Below are 17,097 nucleotides of genomic sequence, written 5' to 3' on the forward strand. Positions count from 1 at the left end.
TGTTGTGAATTAGCGCTATATAAACAAATTGAATTAAATTAAATATCTGCAAAAATAGTATTTCTATAAGTGCTCATGTAGGACTAGGCCATGCCTCCACATCAGTGAGACGAAGCCTCACTGAACCGTTTGGCCAAATGTCACCACCTACTGGTGGACAGCAGAACTACAGTTAGTAATAAAATGAGGGATTTTTTTTGTAATTGTTTTTCTTGTTTGTCTCCCTCTCTCTATCTATCTCTCTCTCACCCCCCCTCCCAGTTTAGGGACTCGTGACTTCTGAGCTGATATTCAGCTGACAGAACTTTATTAGAAGTCAAACACAGGCATCTCTTTCTCTCAGAGACATAAATACAATTAAAAGGGAACGTGTGAAATAAAATCTGCCCCCAAACAACCGGATCACAGTGTTGCCTCTTTATTGGCTCTTCCCCCTCGCTGTTAAATGCCAGCGTCAGTGGTCCGCACACACAGACCCACATTTCATTCTCTCTGCTTGAGGTCGAAGGCTCATCCATTTTTAAAAGGCACCTGTTCTTCCTCTCCTCTTACTGCTCGGCTAAACGTATTCCTGAGCCCCTCCGTCCTCAGCAGAAGGTCACTTCTTCTGATGACTTCATGCAAATTCTATCAGGAAACATGGAAATTAGTCTGCGTGACACAAATGCAGGAAAAAGGGTCCAATCTGATTACACTTGAAGGGATGTTAAGATGTGTGGATTACCTTTGAACAGTGGCGTGTCTGGAATGAAAGGTGCCCTGGGCAACCCCTTTCACCCCCCCATCCCCTTCCTGTTCCCTGCCCTGATTAAAGGAAATACTTTATTTTACAGTCTCAACTCATTTCCTATATAGTGAAATTAGTTAACCGACCGTTCGAACAGATCCCCGTTGGTCACAGAAATCAGGAAAGTAAAAAATGGAGATCATCATGGAAGGAAGCCAGGATGTAGCCAGTGAGCTTCCTTGTTTCTCTCTATTATCTGAATCCGTCTCGCCAGAGCTGCTCCACGTTTAAACAATGGAAACAGAGGCTGTTTCTGCTGGTTAGATCAGGAGCGACTGGCGCGGCGCGTTGACATCCGTACGATGAGTTTAATAGTATCACGTAAATTAGCGGCGCTACCTGGGTCTGATGTTCCCACTGCAGCCGATCGGAGCTGAGCCGTTTAAAGGTGATTTTAACCCGGGTCACTGCTCGGCTTGTTTGAGTCGATGCGCATCAGTGAGATTTTCCCACTGTCATGGTCTGGTTCTTTACTTTGCTCCTTGTTTTCTAGTTTTATTGGTTTATTGTTGTAATTTCTAGATTTATGTTCTCATGTTTTTCTGTAGCCCTCTTGTGTGTGTGTTCCTTTCCCCTTGGATCCCTCGTTGTCTCCTCTCACACCTGCTCCTCGTCAGCTCGTTAGCCCTCCCTTTGTCTCTGTCAGCTATCTATGCTCTCCCTCTGCTCTCACTCTTTGTTGGTTCCTCTGTTGTTGCTGGTCCTGTCATCGCTGTCATCGTCTCACCTCGTCTCTCCCTGGCTCCTTGTACGTGTTTTCCCTTGATGGTTCTGGTCTGTTACATTTTAAGTTGGATTTTTGGACTGCCTTCGTTAACCATTTTCATTATTAAAACTACAAGTGTTCAGCTCAGCCTCTGCCTCTGCATTTGGGTCCTCCAAACCACAACCAAAACGTGACACCCACTGCCACTAAAAGCCAATTTTTCCATCTTTAAACAAGTTTTTCAGCCAGTCTGTTTTGTCATAGCCATAAATAGGTCTACATTGTAAAACTTCTCGCGATCGACTGAAACTCCGCCCACAATCGACTGGTAGACTGTGATCGACTGGTTGGGCAACCCTGGTCTAAGTCATCCAGGTCATAGTCGTTCCAAAAAAAAAAAGGGCGAACAGAAGACCTCACCTGTTCAGCCAGGCCAACTATTCCCTCTAACGACCCCCCTTTCAGAGACATAGACAGGTATGGGGCATTGCAGGCTAACAAAGAAGCCAAACGACCCCCATTCCAAAGGGGGGGACCCGTTCATCCGTTTCTATTTGCATGTTTTCTAAACTAAAACCAGGCTTTGTTGGGCTGCTGGATAAAACCTGGAACTAAACGCTATTTCTGACATTTGGAATTAAAAAAACTTCCTGGATGGAAGAGAAACGTCTTCAGACTTGGAAACAAAGTTTAACTTTTCTAAAATCACTCTTATGAACGATTTACAAATGAATTTGTTTGTATGAACGCTTCTTGCATGAGTAATATTCAAATGAAGGAGGTATTAGCATGATGCTAACTATAGAGTTGGTGTATTTCCCTCCCCCTTGTGGTCGTTCCCATGCATTACAATTAAAAACGACATCAAGCTTAAATTTGTTGTATTTTCAGCCTTTTAAAACCGATTCCCTTTCCACGCCATTTAAATAGAAATACATTCGGTTTTAGACTTGGCTTTCTGTGTTTGTTAGAAGGAAAGCTGAACATTTTCTTTACATTGTTTACCGTTCTGCTCAGTCGTGCTCGTGGCCTCGGCTAACAAAGGAGCGGTTGTGTGCTCTAACTGGAACATGTCTTTCTGCAACAGACCTCAACTCTTGAAATAATGCCTGTTTTTTCTCTCTGAGACATTTTTGTGCTCAGAGTCAATGATCGGAGCTGCATTGTTCAACTTCATAAATCTGCATTTTTTCATTGGCACATTCTTTTTTAATTAGACTCAGCTTTATTAATCCCTTGGGATTACTCCTTCAGGGAAATTAGAGTACAAAGAGTTAAAGCAAGACGCCATTAAAGATAAAAATGTGACAGACGAAATAAAAAGAGTGTATATAGCTAAAAAAGAGCATAAAAGGAAAAAGTTGTAATTTTGTTCCAGAGCTATTTGCCTTTCATGTTGACATTTCTACTGGGTGAGTTTGTAAATTATGCTGCAATCATTTCTGTAGTTTTTTTTCATGTCGGCCTTCTTCATCATTAAAACCATTTTGGATTGTTTTCAGGATCATTGTCCTGCTGGAACACGGCGAAGGTCAACGGCGAGGATCTGGCTTTCAGCGAGGAATATTTCATGGGGTGTTCACTTTGGTGTATCACATCTTTAGGCTTTGTGAGGCGTAGGGGGGTCTGGGGGGTATCCTCCCCTGGAAAATGTTAACATTTAGGCCGTTTCTTAATTCACAACAACGCGAGTACGGACTCGTGTTCTCGCCAAGTCAGTTCTTGACTAGAACCCAGGAAAGTCTGGACTCGGGGAGAACGGGAGCAGAATAAATCTGGATCAACTGGAACAGCAGCGTACTGATGACATCACCACATTCAAAGCTAGTGTGGAGCTGCATTTCACCTCCTGTTATTAATCGTCTCTAGATGATAATAATTATGACCTTTTTCATTTACTTATAATAATGAACACAGTCAGATAAACACAAATCAAATGAACATTTTGCCAAATAAAAAAAAAAGAAATCAGCAAAGACCCAGCGGTCCTTCACACACGGCTATGCAGAGAGAGGGCTGCTGCATCGGCTAACGTTAGCCGCGGCTGCTGTTACCCTCGGAGCTCCGCTGGTTGCCACGGTTCTCTACACTTCGGAAATGTTTTTTTTTAATTACGCACTAAACAGTAAATGTTTCATATAGTGAAGTTTAAACTATAATCTTCTCGCCTCAAATGATCTTAAAATGTACTTTTATTGAACAACAGCAACAGAAAAGAGAACTTTTAACTGAATCCTCTGAGCTCTGTTAGGGCTAACCTGGAAGCTGCCGCAGTGCATGCTGGGTAAAGAGGGAGGGGCCAGAACAACATCTGTTCTCGGTCTGCTGTTCTTTTGAATTGGAACAGTGCTTGAGCCCCAGTGGGCCTCAGCAGATGGCCGCTCACACTGAGCCTGGTTCTGCTGGAGGTTTCTTCCTGTTCAAAGGGAGTTTTTCCTCTCCACTGTCGCTACAAGCATGCTTAGTGTGAGGGATTGCTGAAGAGTCAATGAGTCGATGCAATCAGCTGGTTTTCCTTAGATAGAAAACTTTGAATCAATCTGACTGGATGATCTGGTTGAACTGGAAAGTGACCTGAGATGAACTGATGTGAATTGGAGCTATAGAAATACACTGAATAGACTCGGGCTGAGGCTGATGACATTTCACGAGGACACACAAGTACACAGATTGAGAAATGGCCAGACTCATATATATTTTTCAATCCAGTCTAATTTACTACAGTGAAATCCAGTCATAGTAGATTAAAAATGTGATTTATTTCTGTTAAATTCAGTAATAATCTTTCTCAGGATAACTTTCAAGCTGTTTTTTCTCTGTCTGCTGTTCTAGTGAACTGGAACAGTACTAGGGCTGAAAAAGAAGACATTTCACACACAAATACATTTTGAGGTGGAAGGCAGCTAACTTTTTGTCTTTGTTCCAACTCTAATTTAGTCCTGATTATGGGAAGGATGTGAGCTTCACTGGAGGTGGAAATTTCATAAGGAAGACATGAGATCATTTTAGCTGCAATATTATGTTTCATAGGTTTATTCAACCAATCAGAAAGTCTGATGCTACGTTCATACCGAACGCCATCAGAGAAGCTTTGCTATATTAGCTGTGATCAGCGGGTAGAAAGTAGTTAGAATCTATGTTGAAGTGAGAAAGTCCTCCTGAAAACATGGTCTGTGCAGTCAGTTCATCCAGATTACCATCCTGCCTTCAAAGATTATTTCTCTGTGGGAGCCGCTCAGACCCCCACATACCGGCGCTGCGCTGTCACTGGGAATCCCCAGCAGCAGCTGCCTCAGGCCCGCTCGCCTCTCCAGGGTTTTCCCCTCCTGTTGGTGGCGGCTGGAAGTAGATGTTAGCGTTTTTCAGGTCTGTGCTACAAACTGCAGGCAGCAGGATAATAAAAGCCAACATATTCTGCCGGCAGGTTTCTACATTTGAAGTTAATTTAGGCGTTAATAAACTGTTTCAGAGGAGTGATCATAGCGCTCTGCATCAGCAGTGCTGCGTCTGACTCCCTGCCAGCTCCCAGATCAGCTCCTCTCATTGGTTGATGCGGCGCGTCCAGCAACAAAACTGCAGCAGCTGTTGCTCATGAAATTTTTAACATTTGAGTAAAGTTTCCAAGGGAAGATTAGGGCGTACCAAAGCCGTATGTGGAGTAAAAAATTTTGATATGTCTGTTCTTGAAACCGCATGACGGACTCATCCTCGCTGAGCTCAGCTCGTACCAAACAGACCGAGTCGGTAGATTAGTTCTATTCTACACATTTCTAAGCTGGTTTCCTGGACAAAAACATGGATTGATCTCTTCTCTGACTCTGAGGAGAGTTTTTAATCTTAATAATTGTAATTTTTCTTCCCTCTGCTTAGATTGTTTTGGATCTACAGCTCCAGTTATGTTTTATTTTATTTAAGTCAGAAATCCTCCAGACTGCTGATGTTTTCAGAAACTTTCCTGAAAACTATAGATTGATTGATGTAGAAGCTTTTTTTCTTTTCTAGGTTTCACTAGAATCATTAATCTGACGCTCCAAACCAGCACAGTGCGGTTCTGATGAAATCCATTAGATTATTGGAGATAAAATTAAATTTAAAAAATGCTCCAACCAGGGGAGGATGTAGGAAATGTGGGGCCCTAGGCAAAGACAGGCAGGGGGCCCCTTTGAACTGAGAACACAACACAAAGAACAGACCCATTCTCCAGATGTAGAAATGTTAATAGAATAGACATCCATTATCTGTTCTAGGTTGTGTCCCTCTCTTCTTGTCCCTTTTCTTCTTGTTTTCCTCTCTATGTTTTGTACTCAGCTGACTTTTCATGCTGTCTCTAAAGGAATGAAAGATTTTTTCCAAGCACTAAGCTCACTTAGCTGATTGCTCCTTCCTGTGTTTCCAAAAAGGCCAAAGTAAATAACCCAGTCCTTCTTTTCACTGTAGACAAGCAGCAGGATTTATACTTGAGGAATAAATCTGAATACTTCTGACACCTTAATTTGCAGATGATCTTGCAGTTTTTGTAGACTAGGGGTGGAACGGTTCACAAAATCCACGGTTCGGTTCGATTCACGGTTTCGTGGTCACGGTTTTCGGTTGGGTATATGTTGATCCCATAAAAATTTATGAAATTAATGAGAAAAAAAAATTAATGAATTGTAATTATTTTTAATGATCCGCGGAAACCATGGATCATTTCCGCATGTTTTGCTGCTTTGAATTTAATCATCTGGCTATGGTGGCTGAGAAGTGCAAAACACATTTACAATTAAAAAACACATTAACAAATAAAAAAACTAAATAACATTTGAAGAAACAAAATTATATTTTATGAAACAAATGTATTTTTGAAAAAAAAGTTTAAATTTTTAAAAACAAATTTACATTTTAGGAAGCAAATTTATATTTTAGGAAACAAATTCACATTTTAAATAAGTTAGATTTTAGGTGAGAGAAAGTTTCATTTTAGAGAAAAAAAAATACATTATAGGGAAACAAATTTACATCTAAAAAAAAATGGACCGTTCAGAAACACTTGTACAAGTGCAAAGACAAAACTGCAAGCGGCAAAACACAGTTACATAGCCAAAAACAAATGAACAAAAGACGGCTACACGGAAAGGGAATGTCCCAGTGGCCGGATGTGACGTCACCATTACCCTGACTTGTAGTACAAACAGCTCAATCTGTAGTCCTCCTGCCTCACGTGAAAAGACAGCGGCGATTTTAGATGGAAAGAATTGCACTGAAGCTGTTTTTCTTAAGTTTACGCTAACCGAACAATGTTTTGCCCTAATTGTGGTCTCTGTGTCCCGTAAAAGTTCCAGAGACCGTCCGCACGAAGAACAAAATGGTGTAAATTGGCTGAAATTTGCTCCACAATAATAAAATCGCCGCTGTCTTTTCACGTGAGGCAGGAGGACTACAGATTGAGCTGTTTGTACTACAAGTCAGGGTAATGGTGACGTCACATCCGGCCACTGGGACATTCCCTTTCCGTGTAGCCGTCTTTTGTTCATTTGTTTTTGGCTATGTAACTGTGTTTTGCCGCTTGCAGTTTTGTCTTTGCACTTGTACAAGTGTTTCTGAACGGTCCATTTTTTTTTAGATGTAAATTTGTTTCCCTATAATGTATTTTTTTTTCTCTAAAATGAAACTTTCTCTCACCTAAAATCTAACTTATTTAAAATGTGAATTTGTTTCCTAAAATATAAATTTGTTTTTAAAAATGTAAACTTTTTAAAAAAAAAAATACATTTGTTTCATAAAATATAATTTTGTTTCTTCAAATGTTATTTTGTTTTTTAATTGTAAATATGTTTTGCACTTCTCAGCCACCGTATCTGGCGCATGCCCTCTACCATCTCCAAGGAACTCAGAGCGGAGCGGACGGGAGCCACAGCGGAGGCTGCAGGCTTTGCTTTGAGCAGCCGGTCTGGAGCGCAGCGGGGCGGAGCGCTGACGGAGTATGAGGGATTTCAGGGTTAGCCTGACATGTTGGTCGTGTTGCTGTTAGCATAAACAAAACGTGTTGCACAATGCTTGCACGCTGTTGCACTTTTATCCACAGCTTTCTTCCCGCCGTCATCGTAGGTCACTCTAAATGCAAAGTGGTCCCATACAGCAGACCTATAAAGTGCTGCTGGCGCGTCTTCCAACTCCTGTTCTTTCCCACTCGCCATACCCACACAATTCTCCACAACAACTGATTTTTTTCTGCTACACCCGGCTACGCTGCTTCGCTTCTTCTTCTTGTTGTTTACTACTGGTGGTTGGCTTTGGTCGCAGTACCGCCACCTTCTGCTCTGGAGTGTAATCGCTTCCTCTATGAGAAAAAGGAGCAGCGCATGAACCGAACGAAACACACGCGAACCGAACCGAGACAGTCGAACCGAACGGTTCGGACGGTTTTCATAAACCGTTCCATCCCTATTGCAGACTGTTTTTCAGTTTGTCATTAATGTTCAACTAGTTGTTTATGTAACAACCAAGTTTCCCTTTAAGTAGAAAATTCAAGCTAAACTTTCTGATTGTTTGAATTATCCTAAGAAAAAAAACATTTTCTCTAAAAACGATTTAATCTCTTCCTGATGAATCGTCCACCTCTAGTCCAGCTCACATCCTTCCCATAATCAGGACTAAAGTATCGTTGGAATAAAGACAAACTGCTGCTTTCGCCTCAAAATGCAGGAAACGGGTTCAGAGTCTAAATTTCAACCTTTTTCAGGAGAGGATCCCCCCCGCCCCCCTACGCTGTGCAAAGCCTAAAGATGTGATGCACCAAGATGGACACCCCATGAAATATTCCTAAAAGCCTGCTGGTCGTTGAACCCCCCCCCGTTTCCTGAAGGACTTCCTTTTCTTTTCTGTTTGACGGTGAAATTCTGATGGAAGTTTGATGTGAATCTGATGAGGCAGATGAAGCCGTTTCTGCCTCAGGTTGTCGTATTTCTGGGAAGCCCCCCCCCCCCCTTCATGGTGTCAACACCCACATTAGTGATCAGAGCCCCGTGAACCGTGCTAACCGCTGTCTGCTGTGAGACTGGTTATGAACTGGCTTAATAAACTGGTTTCCATCTCTGTGACAGCTGTGCGTCTCTGTCCAAAGCCGCAGAGACACGTCCAACAAACAACCAATTAATTTCTCACAGCTTCTCGCTGGTTGACTGGGAATTGGGGGAATTGCTGTCATTCTCTTGCATGGCTGTAATGTTTCTATGTTTCAGTCTCAGATGATTGGTTTGACCCGGCTGCCCTTTTGACGATCACCCAATCAGAGATGAGGGATGGGAGGTGATTGAAGGACTGAAAATGTCTTTCAGGCTAAAAGCATAAAACATGAAAATTAAATTGGTCTAGATGTTCATCAGCTGGTGTTGAAAATGTTTTCTCAGTGGAGTAAGTTCCTACGGTATGTAAACGCCTCCATTTACACAATGAAGTCAGAATAAAATATAAATAAAATGCAGTAAAGCTGAGGATAGACTTAGCTTAGTCTGCTCTTGTAGCAGCAGTTTCTCTTCCTGGGTCTGAAGGAGGCGAATGCAGCTGCAGCTGCAGGCTGGACCCCAGTGGGAGCATCGCACATTGTTTTTCACAACTATCGTGATGTGATCCCTGAGGTACGTGAATAAATGTCACATTTATTCTTTATCTGCTAAATTATTTGATATAGTTATAGCTAAAACGTCTGGATTAAAATTATTATTTTTTTAAAGACAATATTCAGAACATCTGCAGTGGTAAAATATTTGAATTTATTTTATTTTTTTTGAGTTTTTACAGCACTAGTAGGACAGTAGGCTGACAGGAAAGTGGGAATGAGAGAGAGGCGTGCTGGAAAGGACCGCAGGCCGGATTCGAACCCGAATCGCCCGCATCAAGGACTAAGGCCTCCGTACACGGGTCATGTGCGCCAACCACTGCGCCACCAAAGCACACCTCTGAATGTAGTAATTATTAGATCGTATCGTTTATCAGTTTTGATGAGTCAACATATATAAACATTTTTTTCCGGTTACCAGGGCGCATTGATGCTTAAGTATTCTGCGCTAACAGGAATAGCAGATTAAAGTCAGTGACACTGAACTCAGGCCTAATCCAGTGAGAATCTCAACTAATCCGAATTCGGTTAAAATCTAAACTAATCCAGTTAAAATCTCAGCTAATCCAGTGAGAATCTCAGCTAATCTGAATTCGGTTAAAATCTAAACTAATCCGGTTAAAATCTCAGCTTATCCAGTGAGAATCTCAGCTAATCTGAATTCGGTTAAAATCTAAACTAATCCAGTTAAAATCTCAGCTAATCCAGTGAGAATCTCAGCTAATCTGAATTCGGTTAAAATCTAAACTAATCCAGTTAAAATCTCAGCTAATCCAGTGAGAATCTCAGCTAATCCGAATTCGGTTAAAATCTAAACTAATCCAGTTAAAATCTCAGCTAATCCAGTTAGAATCTCAGCTAATCTGAATTCGGTTAAAATCTAAACTAATCCAGTTAAAATCTCAGCTAATCCAGTTAGAATCTCAGCTAATCTGAATTCGGTTAAAATCTAAACTAATCCGGTTAAAATCTCAGCTTATCCAGTGAGAATCTCAGCTAATCCAGTGAGAATCTCAGCTAATCCGAATTGGGTTAAAATCAAAAGTAATCCAGTTAAAATCTCAGCTAATCCAGTGAGAATCTCAACTAATCCGAATTCGGTTAAAATCTAAACTAATCCAGTTAAAATCTCAGCTAATCCAGTGAGAATCTCAGCTAATCTGAATTCGGTTAAAATCTAAACTAATCCGGTTAAAATCTCAACTAATCCAGTGAGAATCTCAGCTAATCCAGTGAGAATCTCAACTAATCCAGTGAGAATCTCAGCTAATCCGAATTGGGTTAAAATCAAAAGTAATCCTGTTAAAATCTCAACTAATTCAGTTAAAATAACCCTAACCCAAAACTAATCTGATTAAAGTCAAAACTAATCCAGTTAAAAGTGAAACAAATCTAATCTAACATACTGTAGTTCTGTTTAGATCTAAATTAAAATCTAAAACAAAAAGTCTCATTAAATCAAATTAGCTAAATTATTATTAGCCTAATCGAGGCAGATTAGAGGATTACGATAAAATGTATTTTTCACATCATAGTTCCTGAGTTATTATTAGATGAATCATTTCTGCCAAACATGCTTGTTCTGACGCTCCATCAGTTAAAGTTGAAAATTAAAGGAAATATTATTCATCATAAGCGATTAATGGAGGAATTTCCCCTAAAGATCTCACAATAAAGAACAAAGACGTTCTTATGCTTCATATGATGTTTTCCACCTTATCTCTGCATCGCTCATTGATTTGAGCCGCTTCAACATTTCTGGCAACAAGGACATAAAGTTCAATCAAATTTAGTTAATTTATATGAAGTAAACATGGAACCTGAACTCTTTCCTTGCAAGTCAAAAACAATCACTGCAAAGGTTCTGCAAATATTTCTGCAGTTTAAACTCAGACACCTGAAGAGTTTAAATTCAGACAGAAAGAAACTTAGAAAATATGAACATAAATAAATCAGAGTCGACCTTAAACCATTTTATCAATCATTGAAGTAATTCTGGCTCATTAAAAAAAGCGTTTAGAGTCAAATCTTCAGCCATGCAGGAACTTCAACATCCTGCTCAACTTTGGGAAACTGAGTTTTAAAAACTGTCATTAGTTTATTTCAGTGAGTAGAAAATAAAAGCCGGTCTGTTTCCGCCGTCAGACTGTGAGCCGTCGTCCGGCTGCTGATTGGTCCGTTTCCTGCGCTGCCGTTCTCTGCTTTAGTCAAAGATCAGTACATTAGATGTTCTTTTATGTGTTTGTATTTTATCTGAAAGAAACTTTCTGATTCTGCTGCTGACGGTTTTTCAGAGTTCTGAACTGAATGCTAATGCTAACTGACTGAACCCTTTTAAAGTGAGATTGCTGTACACTTCAAAAAGACCAAAAAGTATTTAAATAGTTTTTTTGTGCCTGACTAAAGGGATAATCAGGTATGGACTCTGCTGGTCTGAGAACAGAGGGATCCAGCATCTGACCCTGAATCTGCTCCAGTCCAGGAGGTGACGGAGCCATCAGGATTCCTCCCAGTCTGGATCGACCTTCAGGAAAAGTCCTCATTTCTCTCTCTGTTGAAACGGCTACAGGTTTTGCAGCGTTTCCATTTTTTAAGATCCTGCTGCAGATAATGACAGAGTTAAGCTCGTCCGCCTCGTTTCTTGCTGACTTCCTGTTGTGCTTCACTCAGACACGCAGTCCGACACGTCCTGAGGTGGGGGTGTGCCGCCTCGCTGGATCTCAGCCTCTGATTTCATACAGAAACAATTAGAGGGAGACAAATCTCCCACCTAGTAGAGAACCAATCGGCTGCCAAGAGGGCTTCTCATCCACAGGTTGGCATTTTGTTCATTTCACTGGTTTAGCTGCGATGTTCTTTATAGTCTTTATGCTGGAGAATCTCTGGAAGCAACCAGCTTTCTTTGTTCCCTGGATAATGTTTGGTTCTTTCTGTGGACGTTCCCTGGGTTCCTCTGTGATGGGAAGGTTGGAATACCAAGCTGTTCTTTCAGGGTTTTAGCTTTTTGGGTTTGTCAATCACTCACCAAACGATAAATGACCATCAGGGCAAGTCTGTGGGAAACTGGGTAGAACCTCCAAGGCTCTAACTGCTATAGATCTGGACAGTTCACCGTCACTCTCACAGTTCTTCATCAAAGCAACCACAAAGATTTCAGTTTTGTTCTCTGCACACCATAATGGAGTTGTGGCAGGAAGCCATCTGCCGCGGCGACACATGGTGGTGGCAGCATCATGCTGTGGGGAAGCTTTGTGTTGACTGGAGGGAAGTGAAGCAACCTTCCTTATGATGTGATCAGAGACGGAATGACTGTTTTAAATGAAGCATATTCCTGTATTAGAATGGCCTAGTCAAAGTCAGACTGAATCTGATAGGGAACATGTGACAGGCCTGGGGGGGGGGGGGGGGGGGGGTCTCATGATGACAGACTGCTCTGCTTTAACATCTATGCATCACTTATTTAATGACATAGATCCATGTATAATAGAACGGTTGTTTTGATCAGACCAGGGGTGTGAATAGTTTCCCCAGCTGCTGCGGGCTCCCAGGGGGGCACTGAGGCAGCAGGGTTGCTGTTAAACCAATCATGCTGGGCTTCCTGCAGCCAGACGGCCAGTCAGCTGCTCAGAGGAAGGAGTGGCTCCTGCTCCGCTGCCTCCAGCTGAACGGCAGTCCGTCTCCCAGTGCTTCCACCGTCCCGGCCAGTGAGTCAGTGGCTGGGTGTAAATGCTGGGTAACTGGCCGGCTGCTGCGGACGCTTTGCATCTCCCTCAGGATCTGACGGTCAACCAGCTGAGGAACCTCTGAGAGGTAGGAGCTTCTGCAGGAGTTTTCTCCCCATGTGATTTGCTGGCTGTGAACCGGGCTCCTCGGGAAGCGATGGTGTCAGGGGAGACATGGAGAGGAAGGGTTTGAAAAGAGGTAATGTGATCAGCTTAGAGGGAAAACACCTCCTTCCAGGACCTGATAACAGCCTCTCTGCTTCCAGTCTCATGACGGCGCTGATGTTCTGACGTAGAGCAGAAAAGCAGCCTTCTGCTTCCACCAAAAATCCTAAAACTGATCCAGACTTTTACTTTCTGCTCACTCATTTCTTCTAAGTCATTATTTCCAGTTGGGAAAATCACTAAATTATCTAAAATAAAAAAAAAAAATCTATATTAATCCCAGCCTTCCTAAAAAAAAGATCCTATCTTAAAATCTGTGATTTCCGTTATCTTCTGCAGGCCAGTTAGTTCTACGTCAGCCTGAACACCTAAATTGAACCAATCATATATCAACGGTCATCTGTCAATCAAATGTTTTCGGTCATAGCATCTTGATTCATGTGTCGCAGCTAATATACGCAACGGTTGAAACCAGAATCCTTTCCTTTCCCATTGAGTTGCGTCCCAGTGTTCACGGGGATGGACGTCTGTGTCTTCGGCAGGCGTAGAGCTAACAGAACTGGCAGCGTTGCGAGGCAAGGGCTCAAACATGTACGGCTGGAAGCCTTCTACACCAAACCAAGCTTCTGCCGCCCTGGCGTCCTCTTCCACAACATCTTCGTCCCCGCTTTCCTCCTCTAAATAAAAAATGGATGACGGAGGAGACTCATCCATGACCTCCGACACTAAACTCTCCTCCTCTTGCATGTTTCCGCTGTCCATAGCGTTCCTTGACAGCGTCGTTTCTAAGTCACCAATTTAGAGCTACTTGGTCCCAATGGAATTTCCCATTGGGAACCTGCTAGCACTAAGATGCTAACTGGTTAGCAAGATGCTTCCCACAAACCGGCTACAACCAAACCAGCTTGCAAACCTTCCACCACAACAATCCCGCCCCCTAGATAATCGACCAATCACATTCACTTTATTCACTAGTTTAAAGTCGGGAACCATTCGGGAGAATTCGGAAATGCAACGATTTTTTTTTTTTTTAACTCATGATCTGGAGCTTTGGTTCATGATAGAAAGAACGAGATCCTGAATCCAAGCGGAAGAAATGAGTTTTTTCCGTAGTCATTCGGGGGAGACTCAGAGTAGAGCCGCTGCTCCTCCACGTCGAGAGGAGCCAGTTGAGGTGGCTCCGGCATCTGGTTAGGATGCCTCCTGGACGTCTCCCTGGTGAGGTGTTCCAGGCACGTCCCACCGGGAGGAAGCCCAGGGGGAGACCCAGGACACGCTGGAGGGACTATATTTCTTTGCTGGCCTGGGAGCGCCTTGGGATTCCCCCGGAGGAGCTGGTCTACTGACCCGAATCCCGGATAAGCCGAAGAAGATGGATGCATGGAATTAAACTAAACAGATTGGACTCGAGTCGATTCAGAGGTCTTGAGTTTGTGGTCCTTCCTCTAAGCCCGGATCTGCTGGGATGGACGGACTCCGTCTCTGCAGGATGCTGGACTTCAGTGGGTTTGGAGATGACCTGATAACCCTTCCCAGGTTGATGGGAAATGGAAAGATCTGGAGATCTTTCCGCCCTGGCATTGTGTTGATACCTGGAAGCAGGCTGAGCTTGTTTTTCCTGTAATGCCGTCTGTTCTACCTTTTACTTTAATGTGTGTAACATAAAACATCCGATTGCTTTCTGTGATTCACATTTTAGAGACGTTGTATTTTCCAGGGTTTGTCGCTCAGCAGCTCAGTTTTTGTTGATAGACTGGAAGAACCATCGAAGCACAGAGAAAGATAAAATGCTGAGATAAAGATGGCCGACGACCCGCCTAAAGGTTGGAGTTGATGCGCTGGTGGAGATTCTCAGTCATCCATCATAGTCATTCCAAAATGTAAAAAAAAAAAATCAATCTACTTTGTTTCCAAGTTTAAAGGCTTTTTGCTTCCCATCCAGGAAGCTCTTTCAATTCAAAATGTCCAGATTAGACTTTTATTGCTGCTTTGTGTAAACAGGGTTTATACAAAACGACATGATGTATTGTGAATACATGATGTACATCCATGTAATTGTAAATACATCAGGTTTCCTCCAAATCCAAACAGGAGAAATCAGGGTTCACTAATCTAGGAAGTTACAGATCTAGCGCCCCCAGTTGTTCAATGTTAAACAGCGCTGCTTTAAACACTGTGGTCCTCTTTTATTTGCTGAGCGTTAGAAAGCAGCTGATAAAATTCAAACATGGGAAAGTGCAGATAGATCATCCTCCTCCTGCTCTGATATCGGACGCATTTCCTCTTTTTTTGATTTATAAAACAGCTGAGCCAGTAGTTGAGTCTGGGTTGTTTACATCAGGGTCAAAGTACAGAGAGCCTCTCTAGAGTTTACAGCTCAGCAGGTTTCCTCTAGAAACTCCTAACAATGTGTGATTATCCTTTTCCTGTTGGATGAACCCCTCAGGTCAGCTGTTCCCAGACCGAAACTACCCCCCCCCCACCCCAAATTCTGTTCTCTTATTCCAATTATCTTACTTAATCACCAAGATCATTACTTAAGATAATTCCATTGCCTCAGTAAGTCTTAGCACTGAAGAGTTAAAGAGTAATATATTTATGAACTAAGGGAACCAATAAGTCAATGATGTTGATGTTAGATGACGTGAGCAGTGGCGCCTCCAGAAATGTTTAATTGGGGGGGCAGATGGGGCCACTAAAAATCTTGGGGTGGCCACTGAAACTAAAAGCCATAATTTCAGGGTTTGGACCTACTATAGTGGTAAATCTGCCTGTAGAAATCAGAAAGACTTCAGTAAAAACCTCCTCAGATGCTGGTTTATTGTGTGATTTTAATGTTACATCACTGGCTGCGCAGAATGGGAGGAAATGCTAAACTGAGGCTACTACAATTTATACTGACCAGGGGCGGCCAGTAGGGCGGCCAGTAGGGCGGCCAGTGGGGCGGCCAGTAGGGCGGCCAGTAGGGCGGCCAGTGGGGCGGCCAGTGGGGCGGCCAGTGGGGCGGCCAGTGGGGCGGCCAGTGGGGCGGCCAGGGGGCGGCCAGTGGGGCGGCCAGTGGGGCGGCCAGGGGGCGGCCAGTGGGGCGGCCAGTGGGGCGGCCAGGGGGCGGGCAGTGGGGCGGCCAGTGGGGCGGCCAGTGGGGCGGCCAGTAGGGCGGCCAGTGGGGCGGCCAGTAGGGCGGCCAGGGGGCGGCCAGTGGGGCGGCCAGGGGGCGGGCAGTGGGGCGGCCAGTGGGGCGGCCAGTAGGGCGGCCAGTGGGGCGGCCAGTAGGGCGGCCAGTGGGGCGGCCAGTGGGGCGGCCAGTGGGGCGGCCAGTAGGGCGGCCAGTGGGGCGGCCAGTAGGGCGGCCAGTGGGGCGGCCAGTGGGGCGGCCAGTGGGGCGGCCAGTGGGGCGGCCAGTGGGGCGGCCAGTGGGGCGGCCAGTGGGGCGGCCAGTAGGGCGGCCAGTGGGGCGGCCAGTAGGGCGGCCAGTGGGGCGGCCAGTGGGGCGGCCAGTGGGGCGGCCAGTGGGGCGGCCAGTGGGGCGGCCAGGGGGCGGGCAGTGGGGCGGCCAGTGGGGCGGCCAGTGGGGCGGCCAGTGGGGCGGCCAGGGGGCGGCCAGTGGGGCGGCCAGTGGGGCGGCCAGGGGGCGGGCAGTGGGGCGGCCAGTGGGGCGGCCAGTGGGGCGGCCAGTGGGGCGGCCAGTAGGGCGGCCAGGGGGCGGCCAGTGGGGCGGCCAGTGGGGCGGCCAGTGGGGCGGCCAGTGGGGCGGCCAGTAGGGCGGCCAGTGGGGCGGCCAGTAGGGCGGCCAGTGGGGCGGCCAGTAGGGCGGCCAGTGGGGCGGCCAGTGGGGCGGCCAGTGGGGCGGCCAGTGGGGCGGCCAGTGGGGCGGCCAGGGGGCGGGCAGTGGGGCGGCCAGTGGGGCGGCCAGTGGGGCGGCCAGTGGGGCGGCCAGGGGGCGGCCAGTGGGGCGGCCAGTGGGGCGGCCAGGGGGCGGGCAGTGGGGCGGCCAGTGGGGCGGCCAGTGGGGCGGCCAGTGGGGCGGCCAGTAGGGCGGCCAGGGGGCGGCCAGTGGGGCGGCCAGGGGGCGGCCAGTGGGGCGGCCAGTGGGGCGGCCAGTAGGGCGGCCAGTGGGGCG

At 45.2% G+C, this 17,097-nt stretch overlaps 1 protein-coding gene across 3 annotated transcripts in view; it reads left to right on the plus strand.

Annotated features, from left to right (window-relative positions):
- rab27b (RAB27B, member RAS oncogene family) overlaps positions 1-17,097 on the plus strand; it is a 59,735-nt gene that overhangs the window by 18,754 nt on the left and 23,884 nt on the right. The window contains exon 1 of one of the 3 annotated variants that reach the window (XM_038287153.1): positions 11,506-11,905. The exons of 1 other annotated variant lie outside the window; for it this stretch is intronic. The gene's annotated coding sequence lies outside the window, so the exon portion shown is untranslated. Of the gene's footprint in view, positions 1-11,505; positions 11,906-12,692; positions 12,901-17,097 lie in introns of those variants that run through there. One more of the 3 variants, XM_038287152.1, reaches the window with a different exon arrangement.

This window comes from Cyprinodon tularosa, unplaced genomic scaffold (assembly GCF_016077235.1).
Source record: "Cyprinodon tularosa strain WSP-4 unplaced genomic scaffold, ASM1607723v1 ctg236, whole genome shotgun sequence".
NCBI classification, from domain to species: domain Eukaryota; kingdom Metazoa; phylum Chordata; class Actinopteri; order Cyprinodontiformes; family Cyprinodontidae; genus Cyprinodon; species Cyprinodon tularosa.